A 25,218-nucleotide genomic window follows, 5' to 3' on the forward strand; every position below is an offset into this window, starting at 1 on the left:
TTGGAGAAGAAGACAGGGCCGCTAGCCAACCCGCAAGCGGCGGCCACAGCCACCGCAATGACCCGCCTGAACGCCATGGGAGGAATGAAGGAGGCAGGCAGGTAGGCGGCAATGAAGAAAGCGCATGAAATATACTCAGAGTCGGGAGTGAATTTCATGCTCTTTATTCAGCTTGTAGTAGCAAAAGAAGAAGAATGGCTCTTCCCCCAAAACGTCTGCTATATATACATTATTTACACAATGGGCCTTGCGTGATTGGCTACTTCAGGAAAGGACAGACGGATTGAGGGAGAGGGAGGAGGAGCAGGAGGAAAATGCAGCAGCGGTCAACAGCCGGCGTCACACGCCCCCTTCACAGCGCCGCCCTGCTGGGGCGGGCAGGCAGGCGAGCCGACTCCTGCTGTGGATGTTGCCTGTCGTGGGACAAGATTGCTTCGTCCCTGAGGAGAAAAGCGTCACTGTGGGAGGGAGAGGGAAAGAACGTGCGCGCTGGCAACCCATGCCGCGATTCCCGGACCGCCAGTGGGCCGGATCTAGAAGGCAATTGGGCCTGATCCACCCCGTGGGCCTTAGTTTGCCGACCCATGAATGAACACATCCATCGTGATGTAACTGTTGCAACTAGCCCTGGGGCCATATTTCAAACTCCATTAATACAGGGAATGACTTTTGCCCAGAAAGGGATTTTTCACAACTCACAAGACACGGCCAGGATGATGCCAGCAACTTTTACGTGCTCAATAGTTCCCCCTCTCTGTTATGAAATTTAAATGGCGTAACTGCGCTGCAGAAAGCATGCCGAGGAGACTCCGCGTTCTGAGCATAATTAAGAGAACGCAAAATAAATCTTTCGCTTGGTTTTGATGATAGAAAATAACAGAAGTTACATTAACACTACAAAACATGACCAACCCACCAGGGTACTGAGAGAGGTACACAATCCTCCTCATATACTATACCCAATTGCCGAGACAGCTTAATTAACACAAACTTAACATCACCCGCTGTACTGCCCCACAGTTGCAAAACTAGGTCATGACATTTCCTTCTGGCTTTTAAAGAGATACACATCTTGTGAAACAATAATGAACCTTAAAACTTAAACCATTCAACACTCTCCATGTTTTGGTCTAACCCTCTTTTAAAGCCATCTAAGCTGGTGGCCCTCGCTGCCTCCTGTGGCAGGGAGTTCCACAGTTTGACCATGCGCTGCTTGAAGAAGGACTTTTCTTCCAATGTGCCGCTTCATTGGACGTCCACGGGTTCTAGTGTTGTGAGAGGGGGAGGAAAACTTTGTCCGCCTTCTCCATGTCGGGCATGATTGGAAAGTTGAGGACTGGCATGAATCCCCCAAAGTAGCTTCTGTTAACGATGCCGTAGTAACATGTAATGAAAGCATTGAATCGTTCCGTCTAGATTCTGGTGTGGCAAATGGGGAGGATGCCATATTGAAGGCTATTAATATTATTAATTTGTACACAGAATAAGCACCCCACCACCACTGCGGGCTCGGTGGTTTCTAACAAACTAAGGTTGCTCTTAGTGCCCATGAAGACCCTGCGCTTCTTGATTCCAGGGCATAGCTGTCAAGTTTTCCCTTTTCTCACGAGGAAGCCTATTCAGCATAAGGGAATTTCCCTTTTTTTAAAAAGGGAGAACTTGACAGCTATGTTCCAGCGCTGTGGGCTCTCCTTCATTGGAGCTTTGTGTGTGGTTTTTAAAATTAGAATTTTTACAGATATATATCAAACATAAATCATAAAAACAAGATTCCGAGGAATCTCCTGGACTTCCATCCTCACCTTTCTGGGTCCTGTTATTAATCATTTCTTCCTGCATCTTTTATGATGAACCAAATCTTTTACCTCTTTCATTATGTCCAGAATTCACCATTAAACTACAAGAGATATTCCATTCCTAGTAACTAACGATTTTAACTGTTTACAATGGTCTTTAAGAGAAGTTGCAAATTTCCCCCATTCCTTATTAAAATTTTGGTCTTCCTGATTTATTATTCTTCTGGTCATTTTAGTCCATCAACTTCACCTGCCATTCTTCTCTGGTAGGGACTTTATCTTCTTTCCATCTCTGGGCCAATAACATCCGTGCAGCCATGGTCACATACATAAGTAGTCTTTTCTTCTCCCTTGGGATTTTGGCACTTAAAATTCCTAAAAGGAAGGCTTCGGGGTTTTTTTTAAAGCAAAGGTTATTTTAAACATTTTTTTCACCTCATTATATATCATTTCCCAAAATCCTTTTACTACCTTACAATTCCACCGCATATGATAAAACTGGAGGTGTTCAAAGAGAGGTTGGGTGGCTGTCCGTCAGGGTCCCTTGTGCTGTGACTGCTGCATGGCAGGGGGTTGGACTAGAAGATGATCCTTGGGGATCCCTTCCAACTCTTCAATTCTAGGATCATCAAGGTTGTAGAAAGAGCAAATCGAAAGGAAGCAGTGATTCTAAGTGGAGCCCTGCAAGTGCTTCCCTTCTGCCCTTCCTCAATCTCCTGCTACTTCTCTTCCCCTCCCTTTTGGCTTCTGAGCATTTAGGGAACACGTGTTTTCTTTCAAGAGAATAATTACTTGGGGGGGGGGGAGAGAGAGAGAGAAAGAAAGAAAACTGGCCCCAGCACATTCCTGAGGAGTGACTTCACAGAGAAGCAGAAAAAGATGAGTGTAGGAGACAGCAGGGTCTAGTTTTTGAGGTCGAAGACCCACTGGCAGGGATTTCGCTCCCCCCCCCTCTTGTTCTGTTCTTAATCCTGAGCAGCTCAAGGAGTCCTGCCTTGGCACAAAAACCCATCGTGTGAAGCCCCTCGCACGAGCGCAAGGTGTGGGCTGATATAGGCGCTCAGGTGACATCCCGGTTCTTGGGACCAGTCGCTGCGGCAAGCCGGGAGGGGTATTTGTGACACAGCCCCTAGTAGCACATTTGGGTCAATCACTGGGATACAGTTTCCACTGGGAATCTCTCCTGCGCAAGTCTGGCTGGAGACAATGGGAGGATCACGTGGCGTAAGCCGAGAGTTATTTCGAGACATTTCCACATCAAACGCCCAGCTGAATCTCCTGTGATCGTTCTGGTTTTGATTCTCCGCACCCAGCCGGCTGCCTGTCCTCATGATGCATTCACTCTCCCGCGACAACCCTTTTGTGCAGGAGACGGGCCTGCGTAAGACATTTATGAGTCCTTAATGCCACAAAATCCACGGCGCGGTTCAGCATCAAAAGGAACATGTTTTTACAATGAAAACATAATATCTTCCTATATACATACAAATGTAAGGCTGTCGTCACGCAGCCTCCACTGCAGGATTAGAACGTAAGAAGAGGCCTGCTGCTTCAGGCCAGTGGCCCATCTGGTCCAGCATCCTGTTCTCCCAGTGGCCAACCAGAGTCCATACTGGGAAGCCCACAAGGAGGATCTGAGCACAATAGCCCTCTCCCCTCCTGCGGCTTCCTGCAGCTGGGATTCAGAACCGCTGCTGCCTCTAAGAGTTGCATGCTCTAAGCTATCCCAGCAGTATGAAGCTGGATGTTGGAAGGTTCAGGACACAGAACAGAAAGTCCTTCTTCACACAGTGCTGAGTTAATCTCTGGAACTCCCTCCCACAGGAGGCAGTGATGGCCGCCAATTTAGGTAGCTTTAAAAGGGAATCCAGGTGGCGCCGTGGTTAAACCACTGAGCCTAGGGCTTGCTGATCAGAAGGTTGGCGGTTCGAATCCCTGTGACGGGGTGAGCTCCTGTTGCTTGGTCCCAGCTCCTGCCAACCTAGCAGTTCGAAAGCACGTCAAAATGCAAGTAGATAAATAGGAACCACTACAGTGGGAAGGTAAACGGCATTTCCATGTGCAGCTCTGGTTTGCCAGAAGTGGCTTTGTCATGCTGGCTCCCTCGGCCAATAATGCGAGATGAGCGCGCAACCCCAGAGTCGGTCACGACTGGACCCAATGGTCAGGGGTCCCTTTACCTTTACCTAAAAGGGAATCATGCAAATTCACAAAATGGCAGATTTGTAGAGTTGGAAGGGACCAAGGGGGGCATTTAGTCCAACCCCCTGCAATGTCCAACAAGGGACTCGAACCCATGACCTGACATGAAGAATCATGCCCTATTGATTGCGCTATCTCTCAGGGCTATTGATTTGTACTAGCCACAATGGCTATGCTCTGCCTCCACAGCCAGAGGCAGCGATGCTTCTGTGTACCACTCGCTGCAAACCACAGGAGGGGGATTGGCTTTCGCACTCGGGTCACGCTTGCTGGTTTCCTGCAGGCATCTGGCTGGCCACTGTGAGACATCCCTATTTCCCGAGGTGGCATGGATAGTGAATGCATTCTGGATACAGTGGTACCTCGGGTTAAGAACTAAATTTGTTCTGGAGGTCCGTTCTTAACCTGAAACTGTTCTTGACCTGAGGTACCACTTCAGCTAATGGGGCCTCCTGCTGCCGCCGTTCTCATTCTGTTCTCATTCTGAAGCAAAGTTCTTAACACGAGCTACTACTTCCGGGTTAGTGGAGTCTGTAACCTGAAGCGTCTGTAACCCGAGGTGCCACTGTATTCCCCCCCCCCTGGAAAAACACAGTTTCCAAAGTCCACAAATTCTTGTAGATGGGCCCTTGGCCTGATCTAGCAGGCTGTTCTCATTTTAGTAGTTGCTTGGGGAGACGGAAGGGGACGTTGTAGGGGGCTAATGTGGATGAATGGCAAGGGAGGCTGGCAAGTGGACCAAGCAGGAGCACAGCCTGGTATTTCTATATTTATACATAGATATATCTCATCCAGCCTCTGCCTCCACATCAAGAAAATAAGCGACGGCATCATTCAGGCAATCAGAGCATTATTCATGCAATCAGATGTTTCCTGCAGAGGTCTGCTGTCGAGGACTGGGGCTCCTCCCATTGAAAGCCCATTGAGCTTTCATAGAATCACAGAATTGTAGAGTTGGAAGGGACCCCCAAGGACCATTTAGACCAACCCCCAGGGCTGGATTTAGGTTTGATGCGGCCCTCAGCTCCTGAAGGTAATGGGGCCCTTTAAATGTCCAGCTGTCCTTTGTCAACAACAAATTGTCGCTGCTTTTTGTGTTGAATATATGCTATATGGTATTTTTTTCTTTATTATTTTTTGGGGGGGGCCAAGAGAGTGGGGCCCTAAGCTATAGCTTGTTTAGCTTAAACGTAAATCCGGCACTGCCTGCAGAGCTCTGCTGTCGAGGACTGGGGTTCCTCCCATTGCTCATTGAGCTTTCATCGAATCATAGAATTGTAGAGTTGGAAGGGACCCCCAAGGTCCCTTCTAGACCAACCCCTAGACCAGGCATAGGCAACCTTGGCTCTCCAGATGTTTTGGAACTACAGCTCCCATGATCACTGACCACTGGCCCTGTTAGCTAGGGATCATGGGAGTTGTAGTTCCAAAACATCTGGAGAGCCAAGGTTGCCTATGCCTGGTCTAGACCAACCCCTGAAATGCAGGAATCTCAGCTAAAGTATCCATGGCAGATGGCCATCCAAGCTCTGCTTCGAAACTTCTGAGGAAGGAGAGTCTGCAGCCTTCCCGGGGGAGACCACTCCACTCTCAAACTCCTCTTACTTTTGTCCTAATTCGCTTGCACAAAGCTTCCACAGAAAAGCAGACTGTGTCCTATTGACGTTGCTCCAACTCGGCAGCACAGAGTGGGCTTCCCTGGAGGAAAGCGGAGGGACAACCGGAAGTGTGGATGTAGGGCTCAGCCTCCCCGAGGCCCTGAATCTGAGCCTCTCCGACGCCCTGAAGACAAAAAAGGAGGGGTTGTTCCTGCCAATTGGATAGTTGTTCCCAAATAGATCATAAATATTTTGGCAGCGTGGATTTTGCCGCGAGCTCAGTCTTTGGTTCTCTGCCTGGTGGGTCCGACACCTACCAGGGAATAAAGTTACAGTATCCTGAATCCAAGCCTCTTGTTGCTATCTTTCCAGTTTCAAGAAGGCAAATTAGTTCCTCAACCCTGCTGCCATTCCCGCCTGGCAGGGGTGTTGTACGAGATGCTCCTTCCAACACTACAATTCTGTGATTCTTTGAACCCGCCAGGCTATGAATATTGGTAAGCTAAAGGTAAAAGGTAAAGGATCCCTGGATGGTAAAGTCCAGTCAAAGGCGACTATGGGGTCGCGGCGCTCATCTCGCTTTCAGGCTTAGGGAGCCGCCGTTTGTCCACAGACAGCTTTCCGGTTCATTCGGCCAGCGGGACTACTGGCACACGGAGGACCGTGATGGAAGCCAGAGCACATGGAAACGCCGTTTACCTTCCTGCTGCAGTGTTACCTATTTACGGTATCTATTTGCACTGGCGTGCTTTCAAACTGCTAGGTTGGCAGGAGCTGGGACAGAGCAACAGGAGCTCACTCCGTTGCAGGGATTCGAACTGCTGACCTTCCGATCGGCAAGTCCAAGAGGCTCAGTAGATTAGGCCACAGCACCACCTGCGTCCCTTATGAATCCTGGACGATGGGTCACCCAAACCCCTCCCACCTCCCCCAAGGCTCATGGTGGCCTAGGGGTCCCTCAACAGAACGCTGCAGACCATCATGAGAACATCAGGCCAATGGCCCATCCAGTCCATAAACCTAGTCTCACAGTGGACAACCAGATGCCCATTATGGGAAACGTCAGCACAAGAGCAGCTCTCCCTTCCTGCGGTTCAACTGGTATGGGCAAATGTGGGGGGTTTTTGGAGGGGAGGGGAAAATATTAGGATGTATGGATACAATTTTGGGGAAAGAGCTAAAAATTTGAGAAGATAACATCATCTTGCACTAGATGCCTAATATGTGGGGCTTGGCAATCAGCGTAAATGGATACTCCGTGCCCTTACATCTGCAAAAAGATCGGTATTGATAACATTGGAAGAAGAGAAATATGGTTCCCTTCACTGCAATAATTAGTGATTAATAAGGAACTCAAGAAGGGGAAATGAGGAAGTCCGAAATGTTTAGATTAGAAATTGGAAAATATGATTATGTCTTTTTACCTTTATTTTGGTTTTTTCTTTTTCTTTTTCCTTCACTCTTCTACACAAAATGATTAAGAATTATTTAAGAATAAGGTTATGAAATGGGAGATAAGGTGTAATTTTATGATGTTTAGTTAAGATTTGGAAATGGTAGAGTTAATTTTTAATAAGGATTGCAAGAAGGGGAAGTGAGGAATTTTGAAGAGATAAGATGTGATAATATTGTTATTTTTCTTTTCTGTATTTTTGTATTTCATTTCTTTTTTAAAAAAAATTCTTTTTTTTCCTTTTCCTTTTTCCTTTTTCTTTTTCTATGTAAAATTCAATAAAAATTATTTTTTTAAAAAGAAAAAGAAATATGGTCCCCTTCAATCAATGGATAGATGACAATTCTCGTAAGCCATGGACAAATTTAATGATACAGCGGCACCTTGGTTTTCGAACATCTCGGAAGCCGAACGTTTCGTTTTTCAAACACAGAAAACCCGGAAGTAATTGCTTCTGTTTTCGAACACGCCTCGGAAATCGAACGGCTTCTGCTGAGTAATTTTTCAAATGTTCTCCATTGACTTTGCAGCCATCCCCTTGCACCTCAGTTTTTCAACGTTTCAGAAGTCGAATGGTCTTCCAGAATGGATTACGTTCGTAAACTGAGATATTGCTGCATTTGGAATGTATTTGTCGAAAGCATAGTGACACGTGGATTAATATATACCTGAGACAAATAGTTTATCCATCTACATATAAACTATATGTTTTGTATCCTTAATTATATTTTATGGTTATTTTGTTATTGTTTTCCTCGGCTTACCAAAACGTTTTTTTTTATGTATTCTTCTTTTTTCTTCTTTCCATTCATTTACTATAATAAGCTCAATAAATTATAAATATTTTTAAAAGCAACCAGTACTCAGAAGCATGGTCCTTCTGACATTGGGGGCAGAGCACAGCCATCCAGGCTAGTCGCCATGGCTGGAAGCGTCTTCTGCTCTAACCACTATACCCTCCTTCCTCCCCTAAGCTGGCAAAAGGGACTCAGTCGCAAGCCTGTGTTGACTGGCAACAATCAGGCTTGTGGGGCAGAGAGAGAGAGAGAGAGAGAGAGAGAGAGAGAGAGAGAGAGAGAGAGAGAGAGAGAGACTTCTCCTTTTCCTCTTGTCTTGGAAAAGGTGTTTCCAGCCATGAATCGGGCCTTTGTGCTCCTCTGGAGAAAGGCAGTGCCAGCCGGGAAGCACCAGGGATTGCTAGGCAATGGGGGAAGGCGCCTGCTGTCTAGAAAGCAGAGGCTGCGATGCCAGGCTCCTAGGACCCATCTGCACAAGGCATTTAAAGCAGCACTGTGCCACTTTAAATGGCCCGATTCTAACCCGCCCCCCAAATCCAGGGAAATATAGTTTGTTCAGGGTGCTAAGAGTTGCTAGGAGACCCCCTGAGGGATGATGGGAGTTGGAGTCCATCAACGTCTGGAGCAGGGCCGGATTTAGGTTTGATGAGGCCCTCAGCTCCTGAAGGTAATGGGGCCCTTTATATGTCCAGCTGACCTTTGTCAGCAACAAATTGTGACTGGTTTTTTTTGTGTTGGACATATGCTATGTGCTAATTGATGGAGGTATCTCAAGCCAGCGTCCCTTCCAACTCTATGACTCTATAATTCTATGTAGCTCACCGAGTGAATTCAGCAGCCAGTCACTGCTGCCCAGCCTAGCTTACCTCACAGAGTTGTTGTGGGGATTAAATGGGAAGCATGCAAGCCACCTTGAAGGTGAGATAGTTGTTGTTGAGTCGTTTAGTTGTGTCCGACTCTTCGTGACCCCATGGACCATAGCACGCCAGGCACTCCTGTCTTCCACTGCCTCCTGCAGTTTGGTCAGACTCATGTTGGTAGCTTCGAGAACACTGTCCAACCATCTCGTCCTCTGTCGTCCCCTTCTCCTTGTGCCCTCCATCTTTCCCAACATCAGGGTCTTTTCCAGGGAGTCTTCTCTTCTCCTGAGGTGGCCAAAGTATTGGAGCCTCAGCTTCAGGATCTGTCCTTCCAGTGAGCACTCAGGGCTGATTTCCTTCAGAATGGATAGGTTTGATCTTCTTGCAGTCCATGGGACTCTCAAGAGTCTCCTCCAGCACCATAATTCAAAAGCATCAATTCTTCGGCGATCAGCCTTCTTTATGGTCCAGCTCTCACTTCCATACATCACTACTGGGAAAACCATAGCTTTAACTATACGGACCTTTGTCGGCAAGGTGATGTCTCTGCTTTTTGAGATGCTGTCTTGCAGAAGGAGGTGAGATAGGAATGCTAGTAATATATAATAAAAGGGGGCTGTTTTCCTTCTTCCTTCCTGAGAGTCCTGGCCTCCGTTCTCAGCCTCCGTTCTCTTTCGCTTGCCGTGCCTCCATTTACAAGCGAACTCGCTTTTCTCCCACGCAATGCTTGCGTGTGCGGGCAAGCGAACGAGCCGCACATTCCCTCGTCCATCTGGATCCTATTTATTTCTCCTGCTGCCGCGGAGGCCTGTCTCATCCGTCGCCTTGCAGAGGCCTTGGGGGTACGTGCCAGAGTCATCGCTGGCCAAACTTTGCTTTGGCTCTTGGGAACTATGGAGAGAGTATAACTCACCGTGCATCCGAAGCACAATGAAATCACAAATCCTGGGAACTGTAGTTTGCTAAGGGTGTGGAGGGAATTGTGAGGGGTCCGCCACGGTTCTCAGGAATCTTGGTTTGGGGCAGGGGGGGGGGTGAATTTTCGGTGTGATTTAAACCAGTGTCCTTTGACAGCTTTAAGGGTTTGGGTTGTTTTGTTTTTTGTTTTGTTTTACACTCAAGCAATGTACATCAATTTCATGAAATAAAATAAAAAATAACCTTGCGTCCCCAGGCAGCTTAGGCAATGGTCATGGACCATGGGAGTTGTAGTCCAACAACATTTGGAGACCCAAGGTTGAAGAACGCTGCTTTAAATGTATGATCCCAGGCCCAGATCCAACAATCTGCTCCTGCTCCTGAAAGAGCCCTTAAGGAAGCTGCTGTGTTGTGATCCTTCTCTAGGCACAACTGCTCTAACCACTGGACTCTATTGCCATCATCCTCTTGTCCTGGGTCCTTTTACTCAGTTTTGCCAATGCACTCCAACATTTATCTGATGAAAACAGGGACATCCTATTCCATAATCATAATAACAGTAATCATTTTAATATTTGTACCCCACCCATCTGACCGGCCTGCCCCAGCCACTTTGGGCAGCTTCCAACATAGATAAAAACTTAATAAAACAGTAGACATTTTTTTAAAAAAAACTTCCCTTGGAGGGTCTGTTGGTCGCAACCTGCTTCCCTCCAGGAATGGGAGAGAGATCCCATCTGGTTTCTCCTGAGAGTTGGCATCAGCCAAGTGTCGATGCAAATGTCAATGAGAGGCCCCCATGCCAACAGCTTGGGGGTTGAAACTGAAACAGGGGAAAGAGATGTGTTTTGGGACACCTACGTACCTCTTTTCGACGTCTCCTAAGCACAGGCAAGTTCTGGCATGGCCCTGGTCGTACCTTGCGAGGCATGAAAACACCTTCCTGGGAGGAAGCCATCCCCTCCATTATGAATGCTGTTTTAAATGCGGAATTTATTATGGTGGTTGTCATTATTAATCGCCTGCCCGTCATCCTAAGATCCCAGGGCTTACGATTAAAACACAATGGGCTGGCGGAGGAAAAGGCTATACAGTGGTCCCTTGGTTCTCAAACACCTTGGTACTCAAACAGCTTGGAACCCAAATGCTGCAAACCCGGAAGTAAGTTACAGGTAGGTAGCCGTGTTGGTTTGGTGTAGTCGAAACAAAACAAAACAAAAATAAAAATAAAATAAAACTTAGTTGGTCTCTAAGGTGCTACTAGAAGGAATTTTGTATTTTGTTCCAGAAGTAAGTGTTCTGGTTTGCGAACTTTCTTCGGAAGCCAAACATGCTCTGTTTTGAGTGCCATGCTTCCGATTTGAGTGTCTGTCTGTTTTTTCTACTTATTTTGCATTTTTATTTTTGCGGCTCTTTTTTGTTTATGTTTTTTGTGACTGTTTGGAACCCAGTTCAGCTACTGATTGATTGATTGATTGTGTGGCTGCAGTACCTTGTTTATTGCTTTCATTTTATGGATCCATGGTCCCGTTAGATAGTAAAATTCATGTTAAATTCTGCTTTGGGGGTTGTTTTTAAAAGTGTCTGGAACAGATGAATGCATTTTGCATTACTTCCTATGGGAAAGCGCGCCTTCTTTTGGGCATGCTTTGGTTTTGGAATGGGCTTCCGGAACGGATCATGTTTGAGAACCAAGGAACCACTGTATGACTACCAGGCATGATGGTTGGAGGCAATGATTCTCCCAATTGCCAGGGGCTGGAAAGTTCAGGAGGGGAGAGATCCTGGGATTCTGCTTGTGGGATTCCCACAACGGGCAGAGATCTGGTCAGCCACTATCAAACCCTCCAACATTTCTCCGATGAAAACAGGAACGTCAAGAAGCTTCTCCCGTGTTTGCTCTCGCTGCACCCACACAACATCATGCGCACATCAACATTGCTCGCCTTGAGCCAATTGCAACCTCTCCACCCAGCCCACCTCGCAGGAGTGTTGTAAAGAAAAATGTGTGAGGTGTGGAACGCCTTCAACAGATAAGTGGAATGAAATGAAATTGTAGCTGTAAGCTGCCTTGAGTCCCAGTAAGGATAAAGGGGGATAATAATAATGGAAAGATCAAGAACATACGAAAGGGTAAATCCTTTTGAACTCAGTGTGACTTAGTTCTGAGCAAAAATGTTTAGGATTGTAGTGTAAGGCTGCACAGACTTGACAACGCATAGGCAAACTCGGCCCTCCAGATGTTTTGGGACTACATCTCCCATCATCCCTAGACTGGAAAAAATGGAAACCAGTAGAAAACGAAATTGACATAATTTAGTCCAACATCCCCACTGGCATGTGCGGCCTATCGGAAACCTAAAAATAGACCTTTGGAATGTATTTGTAGATTTATATGCGTAATGTTAAGTTCCTCGCATCTGAGGAATGTTTTCGGTTTGTTTGAACTAGATGTCTCCTCCCCGCTTCCCCATATTGCAGGGAAGTCTTTCTCAGCCTTGAGTTGCCAGATGTTGTTGGACTACAACTCCCATCATCCCTGACCACTGGTCCTGCTAGCTGGGGATGATGGGAGTTGTAGTCCAACAACATCTGGAGACCTGAAGCTGAGAAATAAAGCGTGTTTCACTCTTCACCAGCAGCTACCAGTTCTCAGTCATCCATAGGAATGTCTTCACAGCTTCCAGAGTCTAGTCACTGTTTATTTTCCAAGCAAATGGGTGTGGGAAGCCTTTTCTGACTCAGGGACATTGGCCTTGAATGCCAAGCATGTGAGGGTAAGCTCTGGCATTTTCTCGAAAATGAAGGTGCATGTTTGTGTTTTGGGGACATGCACTTTGTGGCTGCTCAGAGAAACCCTTGCCATGTGTCTTCACATGTCCCAAGGCTCAGCTGTGACGCCGGAATGATAATTGTGGTGGGAAGCCTCTGTGCCAGTTCCAGCTGGGTTAAAGCACCACCAGCAAACTTTTTTGTTTTTATTTTTTTAAAAAAACCACTTTGTACATGCTCAGAGAAACTCTCATGCTTCTTCACAAGTTCCAGGTGGCACCAGAAAAACAAATTGTGGCAATGGTGGTGAAAACCCTCCAAGCCAATTCCAGCCAAGCTTACAGTATCACCAGCCAACAAAATACAAAAATAAAAATTGTCCCGTAGCACCTTAGAGACCAAATAAGTTTGTTCTGGGTATAAGCTTTTGTGTGCATGCACACTTCTTCAGGTACCAGATATTTATTTCAACTGCGTCAGACCAACACGGCTATCTACCCGACACCAGCCAACGAGTTTTAAATGCACTTTGTGCATGCTCAGGGAAACTCTCGTCATGCTTCTTCCAAAGCTCCAAGGCTCAGCTGCGGCACCAGAAAATTAAGTATGGGTGGTGTAACAAGGAGAAGCCTCTGTGGCAATTCCAGACAAGCTTACAGTTCCACCAGCCAACGAGTTTTAAATGCACTTTGTGCATGCTCAGAAAAACTCTCGCCGTGCTTCTTCTGCGGCACCAGAAAATTACTTGTGGGTGGGAAGCCTCTGTGCCAATTCCAGCCAAGCTTACAGTACCACCACCAGCAAACATTATTATTATTATTATTATTATTATTATTATTATTATTATGGTAAGGAATTACGCGCCGGGGGGGATCCATCGCGCGTTTGGATGTTCAAGGTTCAGCTTCCACGTGGAAGAACAAAAAAACTCGACCACGGACCTCTTTTTTTTTAGTCTGTGTCTACCAGGAAAACGGAGCAGATTTGCCAGTCTGGAGAGCAAGGAGTTAAAAGCCCTCCCCCTCCCCGCCTTCCAGCATCTGTCTGCGCACAGGAAACTCTCCAGCAGAAGTGAGTGTGAGAGAATTTCTTGCTCGGCTTTTTCTTCCCTCCTCCTCTCCCCTCGCCACCCCCCCCCCAGTGCAACATCCCCCCTCTCCCTCCATTTGCTTATTCTCTCCCCCCACCTCCTTCCCTCCACCCCCTCTCCCCTCCCCCTTCCCCTCTCTCTCTCTCTCCCCCCCCCTTCCTCTCCCGTCTCCCAGTTTCTCCAGCTGGAATCTGTTGCGCGCCTTGTCTCCAAAAAAAAGGAGAGCTGGCTATATTTGTCTCTCTCCAGAAATCTCCCAAACCCCAAGAAATCTGCAAGAAAAGGAGGGGTGGGGAACCTGGAAGAGGAGGCTTGGGGTGGTCTGGCTTAGCCCCCCCTACCCACAAGCTTTAGGGGCGGGGGAGAAAGAGAGAGAGAAAGAAAGAAAGAAAGAAGGAAGGAAGGGGAGAAAGACCTTTCCGAGTATGTGCAGTCAAAGGAAGGCATTTTATTAGTATTATTCTTTCTACAAACAAGCTGGATCTGAGCATTTCGCTTCCTTCCCACGCCCGGAGGAGCTCGGCCAGTATCCCCAACATGGCAGAGGCAACGGTGATGGTTTGGACTGGGAACTGAGGACCGGTCCCGGGAGACGCGAAGACTCCGGCTCCGGCACACTCTGGAAGGGTGAGTCGCGCGTCGATCCGCTTTGGAAAGAGCGGATCCCCAAAAATGTCCGGGGTGTGTGTGTGTGTGTGTCTGTGTATGTCTGTGTGGGAATCTATAATGCATGCATGGGTGTCTTACTCGGAAGTAAGCCCCCTTGAGTTTCCTGGGGAGCTTGCTCCCATTGGCTCTATTGGAAGGTTTGGGTTTTGATCCTGGCAGAGAGGCGAATGTTGGAATACAAAGGGGGGTTCAGAGCATGTCCAGAGTGCTTTTTGCTCACAGGCGCACTTAGTAAGAGCCAGTGGGCCTTAGCGTGGATAAAAGCACTTTCAGGCCAAAGATTGTGTACCTTCCAGGTAGATTTAAGCTGGACCTCTTTGTGTCTCCCCCACCCCGTCCCCCCCAAATTTCTTTTTAGAAAGCAAAAGCCTCAAATATTTCCAATACAAAAGAGCTGTGCTGGGACTTTTTGAGGTTTCATATTGCCTTGCATGGCTCAACAGAGGCTTGCTTTCAGGTGTGGTTGAGAGAGCCAGGGTGGTGCAGTGGTTAGAGTAGGACCGAGGAGACCAGGGTTCAAATCCCTTGCTTGGCCATGAGACTCCCTGCCTCTCAGCCAAGCCTACCTTGCAGGATTGTTGTGGGGTTTTTGCCGAGGATGGGGATAACGCCGCCGCCTGGAGTTCCTAAATTAAATAAATGGACAAGGGCTCTCTGCACATGCTCTATGAGGCATGCAGCTGGTTAGGCATCACGTGGCCTTGGGCCTGGTTTCCTCCATCTGCGGCCGTGGGGTGTGGTGGGGCACATGCATCCCAGGAAGAATGCAAGGCAGGATTGTAAAACACGCTGGGCGTAAATGTGATTAATAACTGGCCTGCCTTTGAACTGAGGGACACTGCCTCGCAGGAACGGCGCCTCCTCCCCGGCACACAGGCTTCTGTGGGACAGAGCTCTTTAATCCCCAGCATGGCCTTTTAAGTTCTGGTGCCAGGAATCCTCCCCACTGCTGCGCAAAGTCACGCTCCCCTCTCCTCTCATAAACTTTTGTCACGCATTTCTGGGGGCCTGGCTCTCATCGGCCCACCGCTGGTGTTAGGAGGAGTTAGGCGCTCTGCGCGTGCTCAGAGGCACCGTTGCCATTTCCCCAGAGTTGAGCTTTGGTACTGAAAAGCAGGGGTGTGGGGTAAGGCAAGCCCTTGGCCCCCAAGGAAGGGGTTTTGGAGGGCAAGCTTGCTTTTTGCTGCTCGGGAGGGGAGGACCTGAGCCAGTGGGTTCAAATTTCGAGATTCCGGCTAAACTTTAGGAACAACGTTTTGAGGGTAGGAGCTGCTGGCACTCGAACGTACTTCTTCGGAAGGTGGTGGACTCTCTTTCACTGGTGGTTTTTAAACAGAGGTTGGATCAGGCACCCCCAAACTTGGCCCTCCAGCTGTTTTGGACTACAATTCCCATCATCCCTGTTAGCTAGGGATGATGGGAGTTGTAGTCCCAAAACATCTGGAGGGCCGGGTTTGGGGATGCCTGGGATGGATGGTCATCAGGGATTCTTTAGCTGAGATTCCTGCCTTGCAGGGGGGTTGGGCTAGATGACCGCTGGGTGTCCCTTCCAACCTTACAGTTCTGTGTTCCTCACCTGATTCCAGTTGCTGTTCTTTTGCAAGATCCGCTGCTGTCACCACACTTTGGGTTGGGTCGCCTTCTGTTTAAATGACTCCCTGCTCCACCCCAGTGCTGCAACACTGAGCATCTTTCCCACAAGGAAACTTAGTTGAACTAATTTGAAACTCGCTAGTTTCATGTAAGGGCTGGACTGTGGAACTGTCCAGCTGATGTCTCCATCAACGGTGGTGGAAAAAGGCGGATTTTTGCGCTCAAAATGCCCAGTCGCAGGGTGGGTCTCTGATGCATGTTTTATGCTCTTCTCTACGGAACCAAAGCACCCATCTTTCTCACTCCACACCCTGGGAGCATTAATCCAGAGTAAAAGAGCACCATTTTATCTTGGGTACCAGTTAGGAACAAAAGAACCTGCATCAGAATGAATCGGACCATTCACTGGTCCATTCTAGCTCCATAACGGCAGCACTGACTGGCAGCCATGGCTCTCTAGGCTTTCAGGCAGGTAGTCTCTCCCAGCCTTCCTTTGGAGTTCATGGAATTTTACACTTGGACGTACCCCCAGGGGTCATCTAGTCCAACCCCCTGCAATGCTCGAGTCGCAGCTGTTGAGAATAGAACCTGGGACCTTCTGCATGCAAAGCGGACGCCATGCCACGGAGCTTCAACCCTTTCCGGAAGCTGCTTCGTACTGAATTCAGGCCCTTTGCCCACCCAGCTGTGTATTACCTGCACTGACTGGCAGCAGCTCTGTAGGGTTTCCAGCAGGAGTTTTTCCACCAGGATTTGAACGCAGGACCTTCTTCATGGAAGGCGAGTGCTCTACCATTGAGCTGCCACCCTTCCCCAGATGCAGATTATGCTGCGTCTCAGCTCTCCATTTCCCATAGGGCAGTTACTTTCGAGTAAACCACTGTTTACTTCAAAGGGGGGAGGGTTAATAATGGCTGTCCCTGAGGGAGTCTTCAGCTGTGATTCCTGCATTGCCGCGGGGTTGGACTGGATGACCTTTGGGGATCCCCTTCCAACTCTGCAATCCTATGAGAATCAGGGTTAAAGAAATCAAAAGGAACCAGTGTGATCACACACACACACACACACACACACACACACACACACACGTGTCAACCAGGCTTCGCCAACTGGGCCTCTTCCAAATATTTTGGACTACAACTCCCATCAGCCCTGATAGCGGCTGATGGGAGTAGTAGTCAAAAATATTTGGAGGGCGCCAGGTTGGCGAAGCCTGGTGTGCCAAACCACCGAGCGCTGCACCAACAACCGTTCTCACATTTTGAACTTTGTGCATGGGCAGAGTTTAGGTGCACATTGCATAGTTTATTTTTTGAGGGGTTGGTGTTGTTCTTGGGCAACACCAACAGGAAGTGGGAGGCTTGGCTTGGCTCACCCTCCAGGAATCCTTCCTAGGAAAGTCCCTGGGGGCTTGCCAGGTTGCTGGGCTGCAGTTGCGTTTTTAAGGGTGCGGGCGAGTGAGTGCTGGGGTGTGAGATCTAGCACCCTAAAGAGCGTGTCTGGGATCTGTTCTGCAGCCGAATGCAGAGAGCAGGCGAGAGTGGGAAAAAGAAAGGGGGAAATCTGTTCCAGGAGCTGGGCGTGGAATGCAATGCTCAGTTTTTCAATGGAGGGAGAAAGGGAGTCAGATTTCGGTTTTGTGTAGCGGGTGTGTGGAATATGGAGGAGCAAATTGCGATCAGGGGGGTGGCCAGCGGTCAGGCGCTCTTTCTGGCAGGGGTGGGGTGGGGGTCTGCATTGGAAGAGCGATTGAATTTTATAGGATCGGGTTTGGAGGGGCAGATTTGGACATGAAAGAGGAGAAGAAGACATTTCTGGAATCAAGGAAGGGGGTGTGCAGAGCAGAGAGAAAGTGGGTTGTAAAAGGTGTGCAAAGACTCTGGTTTTTTTGGGGGGGGAGCTTTAGGTGCTGGGAAGGCATTGCAGGAGCTGAAAGAATCGAGAGCCAGTGTGTGGTAACGGCTAGAGCGCTGAGCTTGGAGGGACGAGGGTTCAAATTCCCTCACTCGGCCAGCTGCAACCAGCTGCAGTTACTTCGTGGTGCGAGAAGATGCACTCTGCACATGCACAAAATGGACTCTGCAGTTGCGGGCGGGCAGGATTTGAGCCCTGACTTATTCCAGGTCCTAGTCTGATACACTAACTGCTACACCACACTGCCTCTCTGTATGGATGCGGTTATCCTAAAACAAGACTTGGCTCCTTGAACCCTGCCGCCTGCCTGCCTGCCTGCCTGCCTTGCCCTGAGGGGTTTCTGTGTGTTCCGAAAAGGGCCAGGTTCATCTCAGGTCAATCTGCCTCCACTATGACTGGACTCGGAAGGAAATGGGATTTCTTGGCTTTCTCCGCAAAGCCTTTCCTTTCCTTTCAGCAATGATGGCATGCACCGGTACTATATACGTTGCTTTCTGCTCCCCGCTTCCCCAGAAACTTCAGGGCAGCCGTGGAGAAGGCTGGCAGAGGAGAGCAGAGGGCTGGCAGAGGTGGGGCACAGCCGCTGCTGTTATTTTGAAGATTGGATGGGGGGGGAAGGTGGTTTGAGAACAGCCGCCAGTCCCCGTTGAAATCTCAAATTATACGTAGTTTCCTCCATTATATCTAAGTACCAGAGCAAGTGGTACCCAAGCGTTCAGTGTAAGATCTGTGGCTGTTTTCCATTGAGCTCGTCAAAAGAATCGGCCTTACCTATGATCTGTTTTCCAAGATCATAGGTAAGGCCGATTCTATTGACAAGATTGTCTTCAAAAAATATTCAGCAACATTAATTTTGGGAAACAAAAATGAGCTTCTAGGCTCAGCCCTGGCATCCCAACACCAGGTCTAGGCGCCTCCAGCCTCCACCAGGGTTATCCCATGCTTTTCGGGACATTTTCCTGACACTTTCCCCTCTTGTAAAAAATCCAATTTCGGGGTTGTATGTGGTGGGGGAGCAGCTTGGTTGCGCGACAGTGCAAAAAGAGCTTTCATTGCACATCCTGTATAGGCTGGTGATTTAGCTGTGATTCCTGCATTGCAGAAGGTTGGATGCTGTGGGATTGAATCCCACCCCCAAAATATTGAATGTCTGGGAGCTTCCCTGGGTGACCGGCCTCCATTCAATGGTCAGCTTCAGGGGCTGCGAGAGACTGGGTGGCAGTGCCGGATTTACGTATAAGCTAAACAAGCTCTAGCTTAGGGCCCCACTCTCTTGCCCCACCCCCCCAAATGTAAAAGAAACAAAACTGGATGTACATTTACAAAATATAAGATTTAAAAAAAACAAATGAAATAAAACCCACCTACAGCAACTGTGTTTTGTGTTGTGTAGGCTCCTCTGATGTAAGTCATGGGCCCCGCCTGCTAGCCTGCTCCCTAAAATATCACTGGTTTGCTCCTTTCTATATATAGGGTGCCTACATTCTGCATGTGCAAATGGCTTGAGATACCTATGAGGTCCATAAATGACCACAAAATTCAACACAAAAAAGCGACAATTTGTTGTTGACAAAGAACAACTGGACATAGAAAGGGCCCCATTTCCTTCAGGAGCTGAGGGCCGCATCAAACCAAAATCCGGCTCCGCTGGGTGTATCTCTCTTGGACCTCCAAGACTGCAAGATTATTATTTTTTCTCCCTGGAGTGTCTCTTTCCAACTCCCTTTATAGATTGGGACCCCAATGCCGGTGAAGGGAGAGAACAGGGGAAAGGGAGAAGAATGGCAACAGCCAGCCAAGCGCATTGCCAGAATCAAAAGTTGTTGTTGTTTAGTCGTTTAGTCGTGTCCGACTCTTCGTGACCCCATGGACCATAGCACGCCAGGCACTCCTGTCTTCCACTGCCTTCCACAGTTTGGTCAAACTCATGTTCGTAGCTTTGAGAACACTGTCCAACCATCTCGTCCTCTGTCGTCCCCTTCTCCTAGTGCCCTCAATCTTTCCCAACATCAGGGTCTTTTCCAAGGATTCTTCTCTTCTCATGAGGTGGCCAAAGTATTGGAGCCTCAGCTTCACAATCTGTCCTTCCAGTGAGCACTCAGGGCTGATTTCCTTAAGAATGGATAGGTTTGATCTTCTTGCAGTCCATGGGACTCTCAAGAGTCTCCTACAGCACCATAATTCAAAAGCATCAATTCTTTGGCGATCAGCCTCTCTGGATAATAGCAGTAAAATTGGAGGCCGTTCCCCCCCCTCCAGGAATGCCCTGTCTGTTTGGTCAGGGCCCCTGGCACCCTCAGGGGTGGAAACAGAGACTTGACGTCACCCCTCCTGTCTGCTGAAGGAGCATTCGCCCTCCCTAGCGCTCCTGTTTAGAGAACCTAAGCCACAGAAATGTTCGCTGCTGTGATGCTCCCCTGCCAGGAGGCCAAATGGAGAAAAGGGAGAGGGAAGATCTGAAGTGGCGGAAAAGTTTTACGGGGGACGAATCCAAGGGGGAGCCACTTGCCCAAGCCCTGCCCCCTTGGTCCAACCTCGCCCACAAGAATACTCCCTCCGGCACATGAGCTGTGGGTTTCTCCGGTCTGGAAAACCTTGGAAAAGACAAAGGTTGTAATGCCGTCTCTGTACGAGGTGGTTTGCAAAGTTACAAGAAAGGAGATTCCGACTAAACATAGGGAAAAAATTTCTGACAGTAAGAGCACTTCGACAGTGGAATGGATTCCATTGGGAGCCGCGTTCAAAACTCCAATTGTTCCGGGCGTATTTTGCGACAGGGGATTTCATTAGCGTGAGCAGTTTCTGAGCTCCGAGCGCAGTACTGTGCCTAAGATTTCAGGTTAAAACTGCAGAGTGGAAGGAAAGGGGGACTTTTTTTCTGCCTCCCCACTTCCAGCTACTCTCTGAAGGCTGGAGAAGAGACCCTCTTAAGAATATTAGGGGGGCGGGCAGCGGAAAGAGTAGACCATGCGAAAAAAGGACTATAATATTTTAGTTGCAATTCATTCGTTTTCAGCTTTGAATTCTTGTTATATAAAAAAAGTGCGTCTAGACATGTTGCATCCATTTAGGTGCCATTTAGCTCCTAGCTTTCATATCTCAGTTTCTAACACTGTTTGGGAGGTTGTGGACTCTCCTTCCTTGGAGGTTTCTAAGCAGAGGTTGGATGGCCATCTGTCAGGGATGCTTTAGCTGAGATTCCTGCATTGCAGGGGGCTGAACTAGATGACCCCAGGGGTTCCTTCCAACTCTATGATTCCATGAAAGGACAGCTCCTTGGGTAGAGGTGGGGTAGGGGATCTGGAGGCAAGATGGAACAGGGGAATAATTTCCAGGTGAAAGCCTAAGAAGCGCCTGCTGGATTGGGCCAATGGCCTACCTAGTCCAGCATCCTGCTCTCACAAGGGGCCAAATACCCCTAAGAACCTAGGAATCTAGATAGACTGCCTCTGGACCTGGAGGTTCCATAATAGCATAAGAAGAGCCTGGATGCTGGATCCGGCCAAAGGCCCATCTACTCCAGCATCCTCTTCTCACAGGGCCCAACCGGATGCGCACAAGCAGGATTCGAACACAAGAGCAACTCTCCTCTCCTGTGTTTCCAGCAACTGGGATTCAGAAGCATTGCTGCCTCAGAGGATGGCCATCCTGACCTTCAATATCCCTCTCCTCCATGCATTTTCCTGATCCTCTTTTAAAGATATCCAAGTTGGTGGTCATCACTGCTTCCTGTGGCAGGGAGTTCCATAGATTAACTAGAAGAAGTACCTCTCCCCCCCCTTCCCGAATCTTCCAGGAACCAGCTTCATTGTATCTCCACGGGTTCTAATGTTATGAGGGAGAGAAACTTTTCTCTCTCTACTTTCCCCACGCCAAGCATCATTTTATAAACTTCCATTTTTTTTATCCTCATAGGCAGGCATCCCCAAACTTCGGCCCTCCAGATGTTTTGGACTACAATTCCCATCTTCCCTGACCACTGGTCCTGTTAGCTAGGGATCATGGGAGTTGTAGGCCAAAACATCTGGAGGGCCGCAGTTTGGGGATGCCTGCTCTTAGGGCTCACCCAGACTTTGCTCCTCATTTCCAGACATACGTAGGTCTGTGCTTTAAAATTCCCTGTCAGAGCAATTTATTATTATTATTACTGTATTTCACTACCTTTCTGCCATCCCTTTAATCATTTTGGTTGCCCTTTTCTGCACCTTTTCCAACTCCACATTGAGGCGAGGCGACCAGAACTGTCCACAGTATTCCTGGTAGATTCTTATCTGCTGCAGCCTTCATCCGCCTTCACAGCCGTTGTAACATACTGCTTGTTATCACCCGCCTGTTCTGCCATTGAGGACTTTTTGGGTCATTCTTTGTCTAGCTCCTCCCCTTTGACCTTACCGCCTTACCGCTGGCCCTGCTGGGAGTACAAGATTCCCGACGGCTTCGCTCACAAGGGTCGTAGGAATGTGAAGCCCACTCACCACAAGGTGACTACTGATGCCATCGGAACAGAGCCTTACTGCGAAGACTGTGCTTTGGTCAGCGTGCACTGATCTACAAACAAATTCATGCACAGGTGTCTTCCGAAAACCCAACCCAAACCCCAAAAGTCCCATGGCGATCGGCAAATAGTAAACAAGGGCAGGACCGTGAAATCTGGAAGCCCCTAGTCAAGGTTAAGGGGTGATATGATAGCCATGTTCAAATATATCAAAGGATGTCATATAGAGGAGGGAGAAAGATTGTTTTCTGCTGCTCCAGAGAAGCGGACACGGAGCAATGGATTCAAACGTCAAGAAAGAAGATTCCACCTAAACATTAGAAAGAACTTCCTGACAGTAAGAGCTGTTCGGCAGTGGAATTTGCTACCAAGGAGTGTGGTGGAGTCTCCTTCTTTGGAGGTCTTTAAGCAGAGGCTTGACAGGCATATGTCAAGAATGCTTTGATGGTGTTTCCTGCTTGGCAGGGGGTTGGACTGGATGGCCCTTGTGGTCTCTTCCAACTCTATGATTCTATGATTCTATGATCCGGCACCTGAGCGGTGGATACAGATTCAGTCGTCCTGACTCAAGGAACGAGGCAGTTGAGCAGCTCGGCAGCTGTATCCACGACTGAGCAACCCTTTTTAGGATCCACTCTCCTCACCCTGAAAAGGGGGAGGGGCTAGAAAAGGTGTCCCTAAACATAGTCTGCCTCCCTTTTCTCTGACTCCGCACCCAGTGGAGTCACCACCTAGACAATTGAACTTTGGAACATGGAATATACCACGGTATACCAAATGTGGTTGTAGAATCGTTGGAAGGGTACCCCCGAGGATCAACTAGCCCCAACGCCCTGCCATGCGCCTGTCCCATACGGGGCATCAAACTTGCAACCCTGGTGGTTATCAGCACCACACTCGAACCAACTGAGGTTTGACCATTGGGGATGGTGGCCGCTTTACAGATTTGTACAACGGCGTTATGATACCAGCAGCTTTATTTCCGGTGAGCAACGGCAGAACTTCATGGCAGGGAGAAAACCAGGAGCCTCGTGCGGACCCCAGTGTGTCCTCAGTGCAAGGAACCCGCCCTTTCCCATAAGGGACCCTCATGTCGTCCCTTCTCTGCAGGGACGGAAACAGCCAACGTTTAGACATCGCAGCCACTCTCTTGTCTGTCCCCAACTGCCAAGAGGCCTGGGAGAAGATGCTGGAGGAAGCATCTCTTGGGCCAGCAGCCCAGAAGAGAAAGTGATGATGATGATGATGATGCTAATTTTATTATTTATACCCTGCTTATCTGGTTGATGATGGTGTGTGAAGCAGAGGTGGCCCCGAGCTGTTCAGCTGGCTTTCTGAGGAAGTGAACAACACTGCAGGAGAGGTCCCAGTAGCTGGGTGACAGCTCGGCGCCCATTCCCAGTTCCCAGAGCAAAATAGCTACATAAGCGATGGGTGCTGCCTGGACGTTACTGGTCCCCAGGGTTAGGCTGCCTTATATTTTGGTCACTGCACTGACCAGCAGAAGCTCTCCAAGGTTTCAGGCAGGGCTCCCTCCCAGCGTTTCTTCACACAGAGCATAGCTAAACTATGGAACTCACTGCCACAGGAAGCAGTGGCAGGCACCAATCTAGATTAGAACCAGAGGCATTTATTACGGGAGGAGAGGGCTATTGATGGCTGTGCCCTGCCTCCACAGTCAGTGGCAAGCATGCTTTTGAATGCCTGTTGCTAGAAGAGGGTTCTTGCACTCGCATCCTGCGCTTGAGGGTTTGCTATAATTGGCTTCTGGTTGGCCATGGTGAGAACAGGGTGCTGGGGCATCATCCTGACCCGGAAGGCTGTTCTTATGCTCTTAAGCCCCCCTCCTGGGACCAGTGCCCGAGCGACCGGCCTCCGTTCAGCGGTCAGCTTCAGTGGATGCGAGAGACTGGGCATCAATGCTGGATTTACGCATAAGCTAAACAAGCTCTAGCTTAGGACCCCACTCTCTTGCCCCCCCCCCAAAAAAATAAAGGAAAAAATCCCTGGATGTAGATTTCCAAAATATAAGATAAAAAAAACAAAATCAAACTTACAGCAACCGTGTTTTGTGTTGTGTAGGCTCCTGTGAAGTAATCAATGGGCCCCGCCTGCTCCCTAAACTATCACTGCTTTGCTCCTTTCTATATATAGGGTGCCTACATTCTGCATTGACGGGTTGCATGGCAACATGTGCAAATGGCTTGAGATACCGATGAGGTCCACAAATTACCATATAGCATATATTCAACACACACAAAAACAGGGACAATTTGCTGTTGACAAAGGACAGCTGGACATATAAAGGGCCCCATTGCCTTCAGGAGCTTAGGGCCTCGTCAGACCTAAATCCGGCCCAGCCTGAGACCTGGAAGAGGGACCAGGCCAACTTGGAGACTTTAGGTCACCCCTGGAGAACCAACAACCCTCAACCCCTCTTGTTTGGGGGAGAGGCAGGGGGGATGCGATGCAAGATCAGCCACTCCAGTTTTCCATAAATGCCTTATTCTGGTGCTTTCCAGTCCCCAGGGGGGATTTTAACGCTTTGCTCCTTCGAATCCTGAAACAGCCGCTCCATCAAGCTCCTTCTTTCTGAAACGTTGATTTGGCAAACCTTATCAGAGGGGACCAGCTGCCTTGCTGCCGCCTTCGTTCCGGAATGCGGTATTTGGCTGGCGTTTGCCAGATTGGGTTTTGAAAAGAAAAACCGCCAGCTCTTTAGACATTTCACTCCATGTCCTTCCCTGTCGTCGTCTTCTTCCTCCTCCTCCCAGCTGCCTATGCCTGTGAGAAAAGAGGCCTTGCATTTCATAATTGCATCTCAAAGCGGATTTATGGGATCCTCCTGTCGCATGCATGTCCAAAGTCCGTTTCGGGGACCTAATCCGGCCCGCCAGTCGGTTTCATCCGGCCCCTGTGGCAGTTTATTTCCTGGGGTAGAATCCTAAAAAACCCCTCAACAACTTGAATCCTAAAAGAAGCTCAACAACTCTGGTCGGCCCCCATGGCCCTTCATCAAATCTGGCCCTATTTGAAAAAAGTTTGGACACCACTGGGCCCT

The 25,218-nt window shown here is 48.7% G+C and overlaps 1 protein-coding gene across 2 annotated transcripts in view; it reads left to right on the forward strand.

The window, feature by feature from the left end:
* Nucleotides 1–13,546: 13,546 nt before the first annotated feature.
* Nucleotides 13,547–25,218, forward strand: part of PLEKHG2 (pleckstrin homology and RhoGEF domain containing G2) — a 63,725-nt gene continuing 52,053 nt past the window's right edge. For both annotated transcript variants that reach the window (XM_060275464.2, XM_035119655.3), the window contains exon 1: nucleotides 13,547–14,113. The gene's annotated coding sequence lies outside the window, so the exon portion shown is untranslated. The remainder of the gene's footprint in view (nucleotides 14,114–25,218) is intronic.

Source organism: Zootoca vivipara, chromosome 6, assembly GCF_965207765.1.
Source record: "Zootoca vivipara chromosome 6, rZooViv2.hap1.1, whole genome shotgun sequence".
Taxonomy (NCBI): Eukaryota; Metazoa; Chordata; class Lepidosauria; order Squamata; family Lacertidae; genus Zootoca; species Zootoca vivipara.